At 45.3% G+C, this 16,170-nt stretch overlaps 1 protein-coding gene across 12 annotated transcripts in view; it reads left to right on the top strand.

Moving 5' to 3' along the window:
* The first annotated feature begins 8,551 nt into the window (after positions 1-8,551).
* Positions 8,552-16,170, top strand: part of BMAL1 (basic helix-loop-helix ARNT like 1) — a 109,427-nt gene continuing 101,808 nt past the window's right edge. For 9 of the 12 annotated variants that reach the window (XM_054523823.2, XM_063727945.1, XM_054523822.2 and 6 more), the window contains exon 1: positions 8,629-8,761. The gene's annotated coding sequence lies outside the window, so the exon portion shown is untranslated. Of the gene's footprint in view, positions 8,762-16,170 lie in introns of all 12 variants that reach the window. The other 3 variants (XM_009246565.4, XM_024254600.3, XM_009246567.4) reach the window with 3 other exon arrangements.

Here is a 16,170-nt window from a genome sequence, read left to right as displayed (position 1 = left end):
CATTGTTCAATAGCCCCATTTGTGGAATATGAAAATATTTAATGCCTTGCAAATGAAGACAGCTGGATGCTTAAAACCCAGTCTGAAGAATTAGGAGTCTTACTGTATTATTTTCCCCTGGTACAGTGAAATTGCTGTTTGTCTTTCATATTCTCAAGTCCTAAGATTAGGAAGGAGTGAGGGAAAAGGTTTGATTTTAGTAGGGAGGTTACCAACTATTTTGGTTTCATCTACTTGGAAAGGTTAACTCCTAAACCTTATAATGGACCATGAATCACGGCCAACCTTCCAAGGTGCCAATGTTGCACTCTGCATTAGGGGAAGAGAGTGGAGTAGATGAGGTGGGGATTATGTGAGAAGAGCTGGTTCACTCTAATTTCCAAAGCCTGCTGTCCCTGGGAAGCATGAAATCACCAAGATGATGGCCTCAGGAAAAAAATTATATTTTCCCCCTTTGGGCCCAGACCGGGGCTCTTGGTTAAGGCATTGACCTGGCGTAGCATGTGGGGTTGTGGTGTTATAGTGCAGAGGTCCTTTAGCTATGAATGTTCCTGGGCAGCAGAGTGTCTTCCCCAGAAGCAGAGCTTCAAGCTGGAGAATGTCCAAAAAATAAAAATAATGCCAAGCACCACTAAAACTGTAAGTTATATTGAATTTCATCTCGGAACTGGAAATTCACAATACAACTCTTGGTATTTCTCTATCAGTGTATTGAGATTAAAAGGAACTCCAAGGCATAAAAGCAGATCACCCTGGAATTTTCCAGGGATCCCAGCCCAACCAGAGCAAGTCATCTCAAAGGCTGTTCAATTTGAAGGTGGATAACTGGTGACTAACTAAGAAGAAAAAACCAGAATAACATGAAGTGGTGCCAGAAAACACATGAAGTGTTCTGGGACACTTGGCTCTCCTGGTTTCCTTTTTAAATTATTTTTATTATCATAAACAACTGCAGAACGTTTATCCCATAACCTCTTCAATAAAATGTAATCAGTGAGCTACTGCTAGAATACTTACAACTTTGTCCATATGTACACATCTTATTTACAAAATTTCAGTCACTCTGTATATGATGGGAGTCTTATTTTTCATATTACATTATTTGGCTTTTTTCTATATATTTATGGCTTAACTTCATATTTAACATTTTAAAGGATGGCATTGTATTTTATCCAGCTGATATAACTACTTATTTTCTCAAAAGTGAATCAACTTTCTAGTCCTTATTATTGGACTTCCTGAACAATGACAGCAACCACAACAAAATCAACATTCACACTGTAACTTATGAAAAAGTTTGTTTCTTTTTATACCCAATGAGATACTTTATTTGAACATATTGTCAACTCACTGTGAGGCAGAAAAACATAAAACATTTTGATAGTTGCAACTTTAAAAATTGGCTAACAAATGATAGAAACAACTCAACTAAAGGAAAAAATTTTTTAAATTATTCTTTTGTCTCCCTATATTATGGAATGTGGTGCTTTTTGCTGGAAGTTGGTATGACTATTTAGAAAGCCAAAATGGCTCAATGTGCTGCACTCTGGAATCTCATTGATTGATTGATTGATTCATTCATTCATTCATTGAACTAATATTTATTGCACACCTACTACCTGCTGGATACTATTCTAGATGTGAGAGATATGGCAGTAAAAATAACCCTCCTCTCACAGACCTTACTGGGGGAAGCATACAATAAATAAATGAATACACAACAAAATGTCAGATAGTGATATGTGTTGAAAAGAAAATTCAAGAAGGGTAAAAAGGTGATATGCAGAGGCGGCTGTAATATTTCAGAAGGGATGGGAGGTTTTCTCTGATGAGGGGGTAATTGAAGCCAGTGCTTAAATCCTATGTGTATCTCTGGAAGGTGATGTCTTGCGTGTGTCCATGCAAGAAGTACAGCTCACTTTCGCATGTCTTTATCATTTTTTATTCATTTGTTCAGACAATATTTGTTCTCATGAATGTGCTACTGCTTTGATAGCTATGGGAGATATAGAAGTGAACTATGCAGGTGTGGCACCTGCCTCACAGAGTTTATGAGAAGACAAGAAATTACAAGTGTGACAGTGCTTTGAAAAAGGAAGTACAAGGTGCTGCTGTGGTAGATTTTTATAGCTGGGAGGTCAGGGAAGGTTTCCCTGAGGAAGTGACCTTTAAGCAGCGAAGCAAGTGTGAGCCAGATTCACGGGTCAAAGGCAATGGAAGTAAGGGAAATTTACAGGGAGAGGGGATCAGTGTGCAATCTTTCTTTTTCTTTCTTTCCTTTCTTTCTTTCTCTCTCTCTCTTTCTTTCTTTCTCTCCTTCCTTCCTTTCCTTCTTTCCTTCCTTCCTTCCTTTCTTTCTTTCCTTCTTCTTTCTTTCTCTTTCTCTCTTTCTTTCTTTCTTTTTTGGCTGTTGACTTTCACCTTTCTCACCTATCCAAATCTTCCAAGGTCTAAGAAGTAATATCACTTGATTATATTTTCTTGCCCTTCTCTGGTAAATGTGCAAATGTATGATTTCGCAGTAGATGAATAAAAGAAAATGTACATGCAGCACAGGAGTCAAAAACAACAATAATAATAATACAACCCAAACTAATGGACTTTATTCATACTCAAGATTTAGATAGTTTTATTTACAGTAAGTTTTATTGTCAATCTTTTGTTAGCTGGAGCGCTATCAATTTATGACACAGATTTTGGCTCATAAATTTCCCAAAGACCACTTATCAAGCTGTAGTCACTTGTGGTTTTGTATTTAACTCAAGTGCATATAATTTTCCATCTCTTTAAAATAAGTTTTATGGCAGAGAGAGAAGCAGCAGCAGGAGGAGATAACATTGAAACCTGATAAGAAAAAAAATATGTAAGTTGTATTTCCTGTCTATACCAGCTGATTCTTTGAAACCCAGTGTGGTAATGAAGTAGAGTAGGAAAGCTATGGGCCAGTCCCATTAGCCTACAGCTTCCAGAGGGCCCTGAGGTTTAAAAATCCCAAAGGATGTTCTTTTCAAAACTGCTTACAGATGAGCCTCCACTTACGATGGGGTTCTGTCCCGAAAAACCCATGGCAAGTCAAAAATATTGAAAGTTGAAAATACATTTAATATCCCAATATACCAATCATAAACTAGAAAAATCGTAAGTCAAACCATTGTGAGCCCAGGGCCATCTGTATAATAAAGAAACATTAGGAACTACGTGAATGCTTTCAATGAGAGAGTTTTGCATAATGAGGTATAGTTTCTCCATACAATAAAAATGCTGCAGCCATTAGACAGCCTGTTGTAGAAGGAGGCTCAATAACAAGACAGAATGCATGTGATAATTTTTTAAAAGCAAGATGACAAAACTTTGATGTGATAAAAATTACATCAAAAGAGCTGGGTGTGGTGGCATGCCTATAGTCTCAGCCACTTGGGAGGCTGAGGCATGAGGATTGCTCGAGTCTAGAAGTTCAAGTCCAGCCTGGGCAGCATAGCAAGACTCTGTCTCTGAAAAAGAAAAAAATTAGGTCAAAATAGGATATAGTTACAGAAAAAATACATTGATATTTTAATGTGGGCTATATCTGCTTAATGGAATTATAGATTATTTTTATTTTCTTCTTTATGTGTGTGCTTTCCAAATTTTTGATCACAAATGTAAATTGGTTTCATAATCTAAAAAAAAAGCAATAGATGTTCTTGTTCTTCCAAAGAGAAAGGAAAGATTTGAGTAGCAGTCATTCTTACAATGCACACACATCTGTATGCAAGATGAGAGTTTTCCTTAGGTAAATTCTGAGTCTGTAGCTTTTATGTGAGTGGAGCAAAGGACCCTGAGTTCACTGCAGAGGATCTAAACAAACTTTGATGCTGGAGATCGTGCTTGGTGATTATAAACTTTTATTTTTAAAACACCAAACGAGAAAGAGAGGGCCAATGAAGTAAGACAATGTTACAAGGAATAGCTCTTTATAAGGAGTAAGTCTTCTATCAATGACAGGTTAAATGACATCACTGCTTACATCTCACCATGCCAGCTGCTGACTTATTAACTGGAATGTGTATATGGTGCATTAATAATGTGGTATGGGGCCTGCATGCTAGTGTTCCTTTATTTTGTTTATATGGAGAGTGCATGTGTGTGCATGTATGAAATCCACCTTTATTTTCATGGCCTCTGGATTTTGTGTTATGCTTAGATGGGCCTTTCAAGATTATAGAACTTCTACTCGTATTTTTTTCTAGTGTTTTTATAGGTTTGATTATACGCACTTAAATTCTCTTTTCCTATGGTTTATGTTTTAATGTAAGTACAGGGTAGGGCGCAAATTTTATGTGTTTCCCTATGGCTAGCTAATTGTTTCAATAGCATTTATTGAAAAATCCATCTTCTTCCCAATCCTTTAAAATTCACTTTATAATTCAATTTTCCTATACTTTGGGTCTGTTTCTGGATGCTATGCCTTTTAATTCATCTATTGGTCTGTTTCTATACCAATACCAGACTATTTTATTACCACAGTTTAATAGTACACTTTGATAATGTATGAGATCAAATTCCCCCAATCTATCCCTTCTTTTCTTTTTCAAAAGCATATTGTAAATTTTTTTGAGCGAATGCATTTCTGAAATGGCTTGCCTGAACACTTCACTTTGCTATACTAACTAGAATGGATTCTTCTTTTTCTTTTATATTCTCCAGAAAGTGAACTCTAGTCTGCTCATCCCAGTGAAGCAGGGCAAAATTGATGCCAGTTTTTTGAAGACAGTGTCTATCTGTTCTTCAGAGCTTCTGTTGAGAAGCCATGTGGCCACTGGTGCTTTAGCTTCCTCTAGCCAAACGGAAAAGCCCCTTTCACATCTGAGCACCAAGATCTTTGGAATCTTGGCCATGTCTGCAAGCAAGATCTAGTCTAAAGCCTAATTACACAGTCTAGGACACATTCCAAATGAGGTATTGCTGCTCTCCCATTCTGAGCTGCTATGGCCATCCCATTAAAAAAAGAGCCAAGGAAAGTATTTTCAAAAGCAGCTGAAAAAGCTATAAACACTGGTTAACTCATTAATGCCTGATTTTTTTTTTAATTCCCATCTTTTGTACACCCAGATGTCAACCTTGGTTAACAGATCAAACCATTCAATGTCAAATCCCAAAGAAACGCAATCAGAATCTTCCAGAACAGGACTCAGAAGTCTGTATTTTTTAAAACTCCCCAGATAATTCTAATGGATCCAATCATTGGATCAGAGTCAGGGAAACTACTGTAGATTATACTTGTAGATACTACTTTATCCTCACTAACTTCATCTGTAAAACGGGAGCAAGAAATATCTATTTCATAGAATTGTTAAGAGTGATACCTAATATGTGTCACATCTTGACTGTATGCCAGGCACTGTGTTAAGGGCTTTCCATCTATCATCACATTGAACTCTTATAACAGCCCTATGAAGTATATACTAGATTATCCCCCTTTTACAGATGAGGAAACTGAGGTACAAAGAGGTTAAGCAATTTGATAAAAGTCATCCAGCTTGCAAGTGTGGAGGGCAAGCATATCAACTGCTAGGGTTAACGTGAGGATTATATTAAATAATGTATTTAAAGCATCTGGTACACAGTGGGTGCAAATAAATGCTCTCTCTTATCTTCCTTTTATCGACATGATTCTACTCATGCCCAGTAAAATTTACATTGAGGACAATATTTTGACCTTAGCAATGCCCTAAGAATTGAAAGTTCTTTTCTACTGGAAAGTAGAAAAGAAAAGGGAAGTTAGGTAGTAGTGGAAGGAGGTGTTTGGGATCTCCAACAGAGAGAAACACAAAGAAAGGTGTAATTACATAGGGAAAAACAGGTGCACGAGGGAAGACAGTTGCTTGGCCACTGAGGGTAGGATAAGGCAGGGTGATAACCTTTAAAAGAGGAAAGCCAGGGTACAAGATGAGAATCTCAGAGGAAGGGAGTCCAAAAAGACACCTATTTCAGCCCCCCTCCCACTGCATGGTAATCCAGTTCTCACTTGGACATTTTTTTGTGACAAGCAACTCAATTAATCAAGGCTCTAGCTGTTAGAAAATTGTTCATATTAATTCATTCTAGAGTTTCTACCCACAGGTTCTCCTTCAACCCCTGAAGGCCCTGAAGTATAAGTTTAATTTCTCTTCTATTTGACAGTTCTTCACATATATCAAGACAGTTACCTTGTACCCCGGGGCAAAACCTTCTGCTTCCTTTAATATTTCCTCATATGACATAATTTCTAGGCTCTTTACATCCTGGTCCCTCTACTTGTGCATGTAGATAATTTCTTTCTGCCAAGTCTTAACTGCAGACAATACTTCATGTGGGTACTGACCAACACTGGGCAGCACAATAACACCTATCTTGCTTTACATGTCAGACTTCCATTGATGCAGCCTAAGAGCGTTTATTTATTTTGGCAGCCACAATTCACTGTGGACTCAGATTATTTGTCACCTAAGACCCTTTATCTTGCTCCTATAAGCATCTAAGACACCTCTGCCTCCGGCTGGCTTCACACAGGGTGGGACTCCACATTTACCCCTGTTAGAGTCAGCCCACTGCTCCAATATTGTATGTGGTTTGTGTAATAGCGTCTCTTCCCCTCCTGGCTTTGTGTCATCTGGACATGTGATGCGAATCTTCTGGATTTTCCTTCAGGACACTGATAAAAGTTCTGATGTCTGGACCTGGGAGAGAGGCTTCTGTCATTCTGAGGGTAACTGGTGTGGTATAGAGGCTTTGAAATAAAAAGTCTGGTTTGAATCATGGCTCTGCCACCTACTGTGTGACCTTTGGCCAGCTAGCTAAATTCTGAGTTTCAGTTTCCCCATCCGTAAAGTGGGGCAATAAAAGCTTCCTCATAGTGTGGTTATAAAGATTAAGGGAGAACATGAGGGGAAAGTACTTAGCACAGTGTCTGGTACGTAGCAGGTGCTGCTGGAATGTTGACTCCCTGCAATCTTCTTTTTGGTCAACGTGGACTCATTAATCAGCATCTTTAGGTTATGGTTACTTAACCAGTTATTAGTCCAATTAATGATACTAGCATCCAGCCCATCTTTCTTCATCTTGTCCATGATATCTTGTCAAGTGCTTCGCTTAAGTCCCACTTACCTAGAGTGATCTCCTCATGAAATGGGGGCAGAGACAAAGGAGCTATAAGATTCCATCTGCGTGTAAACTTAGGAAAAATAGCAAGCTACCGACGGAGTTGCTTGACCTAGAAAACAGTCAGCATTCAGACCACAAGCACATACTGGGCACTCCGTGCCTGTCAATGAGCTGGGGATGGGCAATGGTGTTACAAAGATTAAAAAACGCAGTGTCTGTGTTCAAGGAACTTACCAGGCTAGAAGTCTAGAGTCACGGGGGCCAGTCTGGGTAACAGAATTAGGCCAATTTATTTAATTCCATTTGTTCATGTATCCAGCCAACAGATATTTATGGTGCACTTGCTGGGTGCCAGCCCCGCCCCCACCACTCCACCCTACCCCAGCAGGCGCTAAAGGAGAGCTGGCATGATGGATAACGAAAAAGAAGACGCTGTCCTTCTATTCAGGGAGTTTAACATCTGGAAGAGCTGGGAGTTCTTTGTGCTAAAGGCCCTCTACAAAGTGCCTGAGATTCAAAAATAAGTCACTTTCTCTGTCCTCTCAGCAACCGAGTCGCATGTCGTTATGAAATTTTTATTTTCTGTAACTGTTTCCTTCCGTCTTGCTCCGTAGACAGCTTTTTGCAGCAGAGAGCGCTGCCGCGGAGCTGGTGTCTACCCCTCAGTAAGTGGTCAAAACCTGGCTACTGGAAGGAAATGCAATGGAATCGTTCCGCGCTCGAGTATTCTCTTTGGAACTACGGGAATGACAGCTCCAGTGGGACACTTGGAGGTCATGACGAACGCAAAGAACGTGAGAACACTTGCAGTCCTCGGGGTGGAAATGCCTTCTAGAAATACTAAGTATTCGTTCTCTCGTTTAGACTTTGGCAAACCAGGGGTTTTAGGAAGGGTCTGGCACTCAACGTTCCTAAAATTGGTTTCCTAGATGGAGCCGGAGGGAGGGAGGGAGTAAGGAACTGCTGCTTTTCGTCTGAATGTCCGGAGTGGAGAAGAAGGAGGGGTGAGGGCGGGCGGCCAGACGCCAGCCGGCAGGGGACCCAGAGAAGAGGGACATCCCAGGCGACCCTGAGGAGCGCGGCTCGGGCACCGCAGTGGCCGCGGCTAGTGGGAGACCTGAGGGGAAAGGGAGAGGGCAGGGGCGAGGAAACCAGGGAGCGCGCGCGGATTGGTCCTCTCCTCGGGGCGTGCGCTCCTGTGCGCCAAATGATTGGTGGCAGGAAAGTAGCAGGTAAACCGGCCCCCGCCGCCTCGCCATTGGTCAGCGGCCTCTCTAGCCGCCACACAACTGGCCAGCGGGTTGCCGAGCCGCGCGCGGATTGGCTGGGGGCGGCCGCCGGGACCGGCTCCCTTCGGGCGTTCGGATTGGCTGGCGGGAAGAGGCAGGTATCCGGGCTCCGCGGCTCCTCCATTGGTGGGCGGGGAAGGGGGGTTGGGCACAGCGATTGGTGGGCGGGGGGCCGGGCCTGGGCCGGCGGGGAGCGGATTGGTCGGAAAGTAGGTTAGTGGTGCGACATTTAGGGAAGGCAGAAAGTAGGTCAGGGACGGAGGTGCCTGTTTACCCGCGCCGGACTCACCGCCGCCGCCGCCGCGGGATCCGAGTGCGGGCGCGGGCGCGGGCGCTCCCGGCGAGCCACGGTGAGTGTCAGGCCGGCGGCGGCCAGCGGCGCGATCCCGCGCACCCCGTCGGGGGCCGTTAGCACCCTTGCGGGCGCTGCGCCCCTGCGGCCGCCCCGGGGGCAACCCGGCCGCCGAAGAACCCTGCCCGACGTGCCAGCTGCCGGCCTTAAAGGGCCCGTGACCGCTCCCTGCCCCCACCCGGGCCGCGGGGAGGCTGCGCCCCTTAAAGGCGCCGCGCCCGTCCGCCCCCATCCTTCTCGCGGGGGCTGCCGCTGCGGGCTAGGGCAGGCAGAGGTGCCGCAGGAACCCTTAAAGGGGCCGGGAAAGTGTCCGCTGGAGTACCCACCGCCCTTCCGCGGGCATCGCTACCTGGCGGGGGGAGGGGGCAGCTAGCTGCCTCTTAAAGGGATAGCTCTGCACTTGGGGGCAGTGACTGGGCCGAGGAGGACTTCTAGATGTATCCCCGGGAGCTTCGGGGATCCCCGAGGGGACCATGCCTGGCGGCTGCTCCCCAAGGGCGTTGGGCGAACGGTGCCGCGTCTGCCCTTCCTTGCCGCTTCACTTCCCTTTCGGGAGCCCGCGAGGCTGGGTGGGGGCGGGGAGGGCGTCTCCGTCGGGCTTGGGGAGTCCAAGTCCGCCCGCCCCTTCGGCCGTGTAGCCAGGGCTGGCGCTGCACCCGGGAATCCCCGGCCGGCACGGGGGCCGACCCCAGCCTGCGAACTTCCGTGGGCCTGTGCCGTCCAGGTCCTGGGCGGCCGTCAAGGATGCCCCGTGGGTCTGCGGGCAGGTGCGCGTCGGCGTGGGGATGTCGCCCGGAGCCCGGGTGCCGGCCGGCCTTGGAGCACCAGAGCTCCGCGGAGGGCGCAGCGAGCCTGGCTTCAGCTCCGGGTTTGACAGATGTCAGGGAAGAAAAGGTTCCCGCTCGGGTATTGCCGGGCGTTGACATCCCAGAGAGCTTCCCGTTTGCTTGGAAGAAGACGAGGAAGGTAGAGGTGAACGTCGACCTTGTGGGGCGCATGTTAGCCTCCCCGAGGGGTCGCGAGAGCCGGCAGCGGGGTGAGCGCAGGTGCCTGCCGGCAGGAGCTGGGGAGGGAAGGGCTGTGCTGGACACCGGAGCCTGCTGTCAAGTTCTCGCCGGCCGGTGAGACACCCGCTGCCGCCGCGCACCCCGCACCTCCTGACCCCTCTCCCCTCTCCGCCTCGGCCCCTTCCCGGTCACCTAGCGTTGTTTTGGCGCTTTGGCGCTTGCGGTCTCTTCTCCCTTCTTCCACCGCTACTCCTCAGCGAGGAATTATTAGCCAAGTTTTCTCACCCAGCTTCCAAAAATCAGATTCCGTATTTGTGAACAAGCTTTTCTTGACACTATCCGTATACCGGTATTTCCAGCATCGTCGTTTTATTAAAAATCCATAAAAGCTGCCCCTTAGATACATTCATTTCCCACGACACCTGCTTGCTTGTCATTTGTCCTTCTGACATCTGCTGTTGTTCACCCCTTTAATCTGTTTTTAAATGACAACTATTATTTTAATTCTTCTGGTCTCGTTGATATCCAGATCTGTCAATTCGGGTTGGTGGAGTTTTTAATTAATGTACCCGTTGAATCGTGAACTTAAAATAATCATTGCTGCTCCTGAGCAGTTTTGAATAATATCATGCTCTCTGTGCTTGCAAGACTTAAAAAAATTCGCTGGTGTTATATTTGATTTCCATATCAATGGAATTCCCAAATATTTTTGAAAATACAAAATTCAGTCTTTCAGTCCATGTTTTGTTACTGAGATCACTTTATTGATAAGTCTTTAAAACAGCTTATAGAACATATTTAGAAGGTTTGGAAATTTCCTGGACAGGATTTGAAATTGCCTGTATCATCTGAAGCTGGGTCTGTAGAAGCATTTGGTTTTGATTGTAGCCAGTGAATGATAACAATAAGTTAAACTGATAACAATAAGTTAAAACTGTAGTTAAATTTGTTCTTTATTCCACCCTCTGAAGAATGAACAGATCTGGTAGAAAAGCACTAACCTGGGAGTTAGGAGCTGGACATCCTGGTTCTAGTTTAGGCTTGGGCTCTCACGGCCGTTCCAGTTGGGGCAAGTTATTAAAGTTTTCTAGGTTGTGTTTGCCTCTGATGGAAAGTAAGACGGTTGAACTACGTGATCTCAAAGGTTCCTCTCTTTTAAAGTTCTGTAAGTCTCTAAATATTTAATACATTTGAATTCAGGTTGGTATTTACCTCCTGGCACCTCCAGAATATCTGAGCTGAAGCCCTATTTTCATAAGAAAGTTAAGCAGATCAACAGATGGTGTTTTAAAGGATCCATTTCAAATGATTTATAAAATGATGACTACTCACGAGTTTGCCTGCTATTTGCAGAAGAGGTTTGCATGCCACAGGGCAGGAAAAGGAAGTGGCCGTGTTTTCAGATTTATCCCTTCACACCAGCAATCTCTGTGGAATCTATATGCTAAAAGATTGACAAGCACCATAGAAAGATTTGGCTGTATTAACAAAACTGCATATGAAAAGGTAAAAACTAGATAGTTAATATCTCTCTTTGGTGTAAGGGTTATAATATATCTGAACTTTCTTTGTGATTTCATCATCAACTCTCACTGTGGTAGGAAAATCAATATTAAATAAACAGTTTCAGCCCCGTGATTACATGCAGTGATTTCAGGAAGCATCATGATAACTAAAGTAGGTACTTGCAGGGAAGTAAAATATCCTTTCTAGACCTTGAGGTTTAGTTGGGAGCTAGGGACACAGGCATGTTATCCTTCTCCACAGTCTTTTTTCATTGTCACTTTATCACAAGACTCAGATTTATCCCAAATACCCACCTTGTCTTTTCTTCTCCCTCTCATGAAATAAGACCTGCTCTGACTCAACTCCCTCAGCATCTCTTATTTCCCGCCCAAAATGTCCTGTCTCTATCCCCATCGTCCCCTCCTCTCCTCCCAGTTCAGAGAAAGCAAGTGGACCTCTCTTCTGTTCCTTTTCTTGGCCTCTCACCATGGGCAAGCACCTGGGCTCTGGTGGCAGAAGAATCTATGGCTCAGGTTTGGGCTGTGTGGCCTTGGATGTGTGCTTGACTCCTCTGACCTCAGGCTTCTCCTCTTGGTATAATGGCAGTGCCTGCCTCATGGAGTCTGTGTGAGGATTAAGGGAGATGGTGCATGTAAAAGGCCTGGCACACAGGAAGCCTTTCCTTTGTGCCAGCTGCCATTCCTTCTCACCTCTACCCGGGTCCTGTCACTAGAATATTATTTGTGCTGTTTGTCCTTAGTCTCCCCCGTCCCACCCTGAAAACCTTAGGCTTGACTTAGGAGAGGAAGGATGGAAGAGGCAGAGACAGACTTGTGGTGAGAATGCTGTGTGCCAGGCAATTTACGTGTGTCTTTACTTGGTACCCTGGGTTCATATGCCTCTCTCTTTCCTCCCTCCTGCCAGCCTCCCCCACTCTCCCATCTCCTGCTCCATTCTTAGTACCTGCCCTCTGGCTTCTCTCTCTACCACCTTTCTTTATATTTCTTCTCAAAGTTTTCTCCAAAACTTTGTCTTGAGTTCCTGGGGCCCATCTGCCCATCCTTATTTCTGAGTGGTTGTTCTTGGCCCCTTTGCAGTTTTTTTTTTTTTTTAGACAGGGTCTCACTCTTGCCTGGTTGGAGTGCAGTGGTGCAATCGTGGCTCACTACAGCCTCCCAAGTCTCAGGTGATCCTCCTGCCTCAGCCTCCAGAGTAGCTTGAGACTACAGGCACGTGCCATCACACCTGGCTAATTTTTGTATTTTTATTAGAGATGGAGTTTTGCCATGTTGCCCAGGCTTGTCTCAAACTCCTGGGCTCAAGTGACCCACCTGCACCAGCCTCCCAAAGTGCTGGGATTACAGGCATGAGTCACTGTGCTCAGCCCCTTTGAAGCTTTTACCTCACTTGTTTTTTGTCCTTTGAAATCCTTTCCTCCCTCAGCCTTTGGGTCATGCTGGTTTCTTGATTCTCTTCCTGCACCCCTGTAAAGATAAATGTCTGTCCTAGCTTCTGCTATTCACACTGTCCATGGCCCAGGGTCCCCTCTCTAGCCCTGACCTGTCTCTCCTGTGTTCTGCTAGCAGGTCCGTTGTGGACATGAATGGCAGCCTGTAATCTGCATTTGTGGCCTCGGGGTTACAGGTTTGCAGACTGCTTGCAAGCACTGTCACATTGAGTCCTCATGACATGCTGGAGCCTACATCCCTTCATTCCCCAAGCTGTCCTAAAAGGCAGTTTGGTTGAGTAGTTAAGCATACAGACTCTGGAGCCAGATTTCACATCCTAAGTATTCCCTACTGGCTTCGTGACTTGTGGTCAAGTTTCTTTTGCTCTCTGTGCCTTGGTGTCCTCATCTATAAAACTGCGATCATAGTAGCCCCTACATCAAAGAGTTGAGGTGTGGATTAAATGAGTTAAAGCATTGGAAAAAGTGTGCCAATCTATTCATGGCGCATCGCAAACATTCAGTGAATGTTGCTGTCAGTCTTGCTGCTCTTCGTTGCCTTTTCGGGGTGCCTTGGCCTGGTTTGTAGTGGTCTCCACATTCAGCCTGCCTGTCTGCCAGACCTTGCCATGTGCCTGGACACTGTAGTCAAGCTGAGGGGCTGTCCATTCCCTGTACCAGCCCTTGGCCCAGTCCATCCCTCAATTTTCACATGTCCAAATCCTCCTCTGCTTTTAGGACCCAGTGCAGGGCCTTGGTCCTGCAGCACTATTTCTTCATTTTGTTTTCCTTCCTCCCCACACCTGGCAGCAATGTCCTCATTGATTTTTCTCCAATTCTCTTAGGTTCTGCTGCATTCCATATTGTGTTGGGCTGTCTCTGAAAATATCTCACCTGCTCGCTCAGGCTGAGCATTCTGGGAGAAGTTTATCTTGCTTTTTCCAAAATGACAGGCACAGGGAGCCTTTAGGCCATGATTGTCCAATGCACATTGATCTTGTGGAGGAGGAGATGGGATGGGGTGGGCACTCAGGGACGGAGTGGGTGGAGGGAACAGGATGCACACTGCATAGAGGTGGGGGTGCAACAGGGCCATAAGTGGACATGGCCTTGAGTACTTAGGTCTGCGTGGAAGGAGGGTTTGAATTGGGGACTTAACCTCGGGGGAGATAAGATTCGATAAGGTTTAGTCATCTTTGCTGCAGGGGAACGTTGAATACTGGCATGTAATGGAGAGTGGTTTTTACCTAAGTACGTGCTGTCCTTTTAAATAGTGTAAACGAATTCTTTATCTCGCCTGGTTAAAGAAGGGGATGGCTGGTCTGCCTGATTTGATATTTGGCTAATGCTCTACCCACTGGGTTTTGTGCATATACTGAATGAAGCATTGGCTTGTATTTATTCCTTCAATCACTGTTTGAAATATATGACCTGGGCAAGTTAATTAGCTTCTCTGAGTGCAAAATAGGAATAATAATTATTACGATAATAGCGGCTAACATTTATTGAACACTTTCTATGTGCCAGCACATATGTGTGTCACCTCTGCTTATTAACTCATTTAAACCCCATAACAACTACATGAGGCAGGTACTGTTATCCTTAGTTCACAAATGAGGTGGTTTTATAAACTGTCCAAGGTCACTCAGCTGTTATGGCTTGGGGCAGGATTTGTGCCGGTGAACTCCAGAGTCTGCCCTGTAACACCCTAGTAGATTCCTACTGGGAGGAAACACCCCGTTACATCCCTTACGTCACTCAGCTGCACCATGCCAGGAGCCTAGTAGGCCGACATCGATTGGGAACCAGTCTTATTGTTGACAAACGTGGTATGAGCCTCTTTTAGAGTGGAGCTGGCTGAAACCCTCCGCATAAGGGACGCGGACCTGGATGCTACCTGAGCAGCAGCTCCAGGGGCTTGTGAGCATTCTCCTCACATCCTGTTATGCATGGCTGTCTCTCTGGCCTCCTCCTGCCTTCTCTGCAGCATTGCTCTGACCCAGGCCCCCTGTGGCTCAGCCAGCTCCTCCCCAGGCAGCTCCTTGTGTGAGATGAACCTTTTAACATAACTCACTAACCCCACCTCCCACCCTCATCTAGCCATCTGCAGAGCTCCTCACTGGGGAGGGGACCTTTTCAAAGGTCCCTCACCTTCGTCCTTTTCTCTCCGAAGACCAATGTCCACAACCTTGGTATATCCACAGTGTTGGGTTGTATATATATAATATATATATACACATATATATGTGTATATATATATATACATATATATGTATATATATATATGTTTTTAATGCCAGTTGTTCCCCAAATACATTTAGATAGTAAGGGACACATTGTTTTATGTCAAGAACCTGTTACATAAAAATGTGTTATATAATGTTCAAATATATACTGCACAGTGAAATTAGATACCACTTTTTTTTTTTCAAAGAATAAAAAGATAATAAACACAGGCTGTCCTGAATATAATTAACCTCAGATTTGGGAGGCATGGAAGGACGTGCCCTGCCCTCAGAGCTCTCGTCCTGAGCTCTGTCTTTCTTGAGTGCACTGACAGCAGGATGGATGGGAAGTTGGCCTGAATCTGCCATGGTGTGGTACTGTGAGATGCTCTGGAAATTGTCTTTTTTTTTTGGTGGGGGGTGGGGGATGCCTTCACATCTTGCTCACTTGTATCTGTCTCACACCTAAGCAGAGGGAAGAAGCTCTTTTTGCCCCCTCGTACTTAGACCACCCAGGTCGTCTTCTGACCGGTTTTCTGCTCTGCTCAACTCCTTTCAATCTTCCCAGATGACAGGCCAGCTTTGCCTGCTAAGAACAGCCCTGGTGCCAGTGACGTGCAGGTGGCACCCCTGTGTCCAGTCTTCCAGGCTCTCCAGGGTCTGGTCCTGTTCCTCCTCCCCAGCCCTGCTTCCCCGCTCAACCTCCATTCCCAGCCACAGCCCTGTGCCCGAGGTTCAGTCCTCCTTGCTTCTCCGCTGTCCTCCCTAGGCCACCTCACTTCACACTCTCCCTCTGGCTAGCAGGGTCTTTGCTTAAATTTTTCCCTTGAGGCCTCTCTTCCTTGCCCGTGCCTGCCTTGGCTCTCACTTCTCTGTGAGGTACCTCTGATGACATTTGTTCCCTTTGTGTGTGCTCTCCTTTTTACTCTTGATTGCCAACCATTCATTCGTTCAGAAGCAGGGGTATGTCATAATGAGCATATTACCATATCATACCGAATCAGGATGGCCAGTTGTCTCATTTTTTAATTGTTTCATGGTTAATTATCTTAACGCTCACTTCCCACTCTCCAGTTTCATTCAGTTACTCCGTCAGTGAAGTTTATTGGATGCATAGCACTGTTCTGGGCACTGAGGACACAGCAGTGAACAAAACAAGGGGCCAGCAGGAGGAGGCAGATGATGAATAGTGAAACATGTTCATGCCTTGTTGTGAGAAATG

The sequence above is a fragment of the Pongo abelii genome, chromosome 9, assembly GCF_028885655.2.
Source record: "Pongo abelii isolate AG06213 chromosome 9, NHGRI_mPonAbe1-v2.0_pri, whole genome shotgun sequence".
Classification (NCBI taxonomy): Eukaryota; Metazoa; Chordata; class Mammalia; order Primates; family Hominidae; genus Pongo; species Pongo abelii.
Note: the sequence above shows the minus strand (reverse complement) of the source record. Positions and strands in the feature narration are given on the sequence as shown.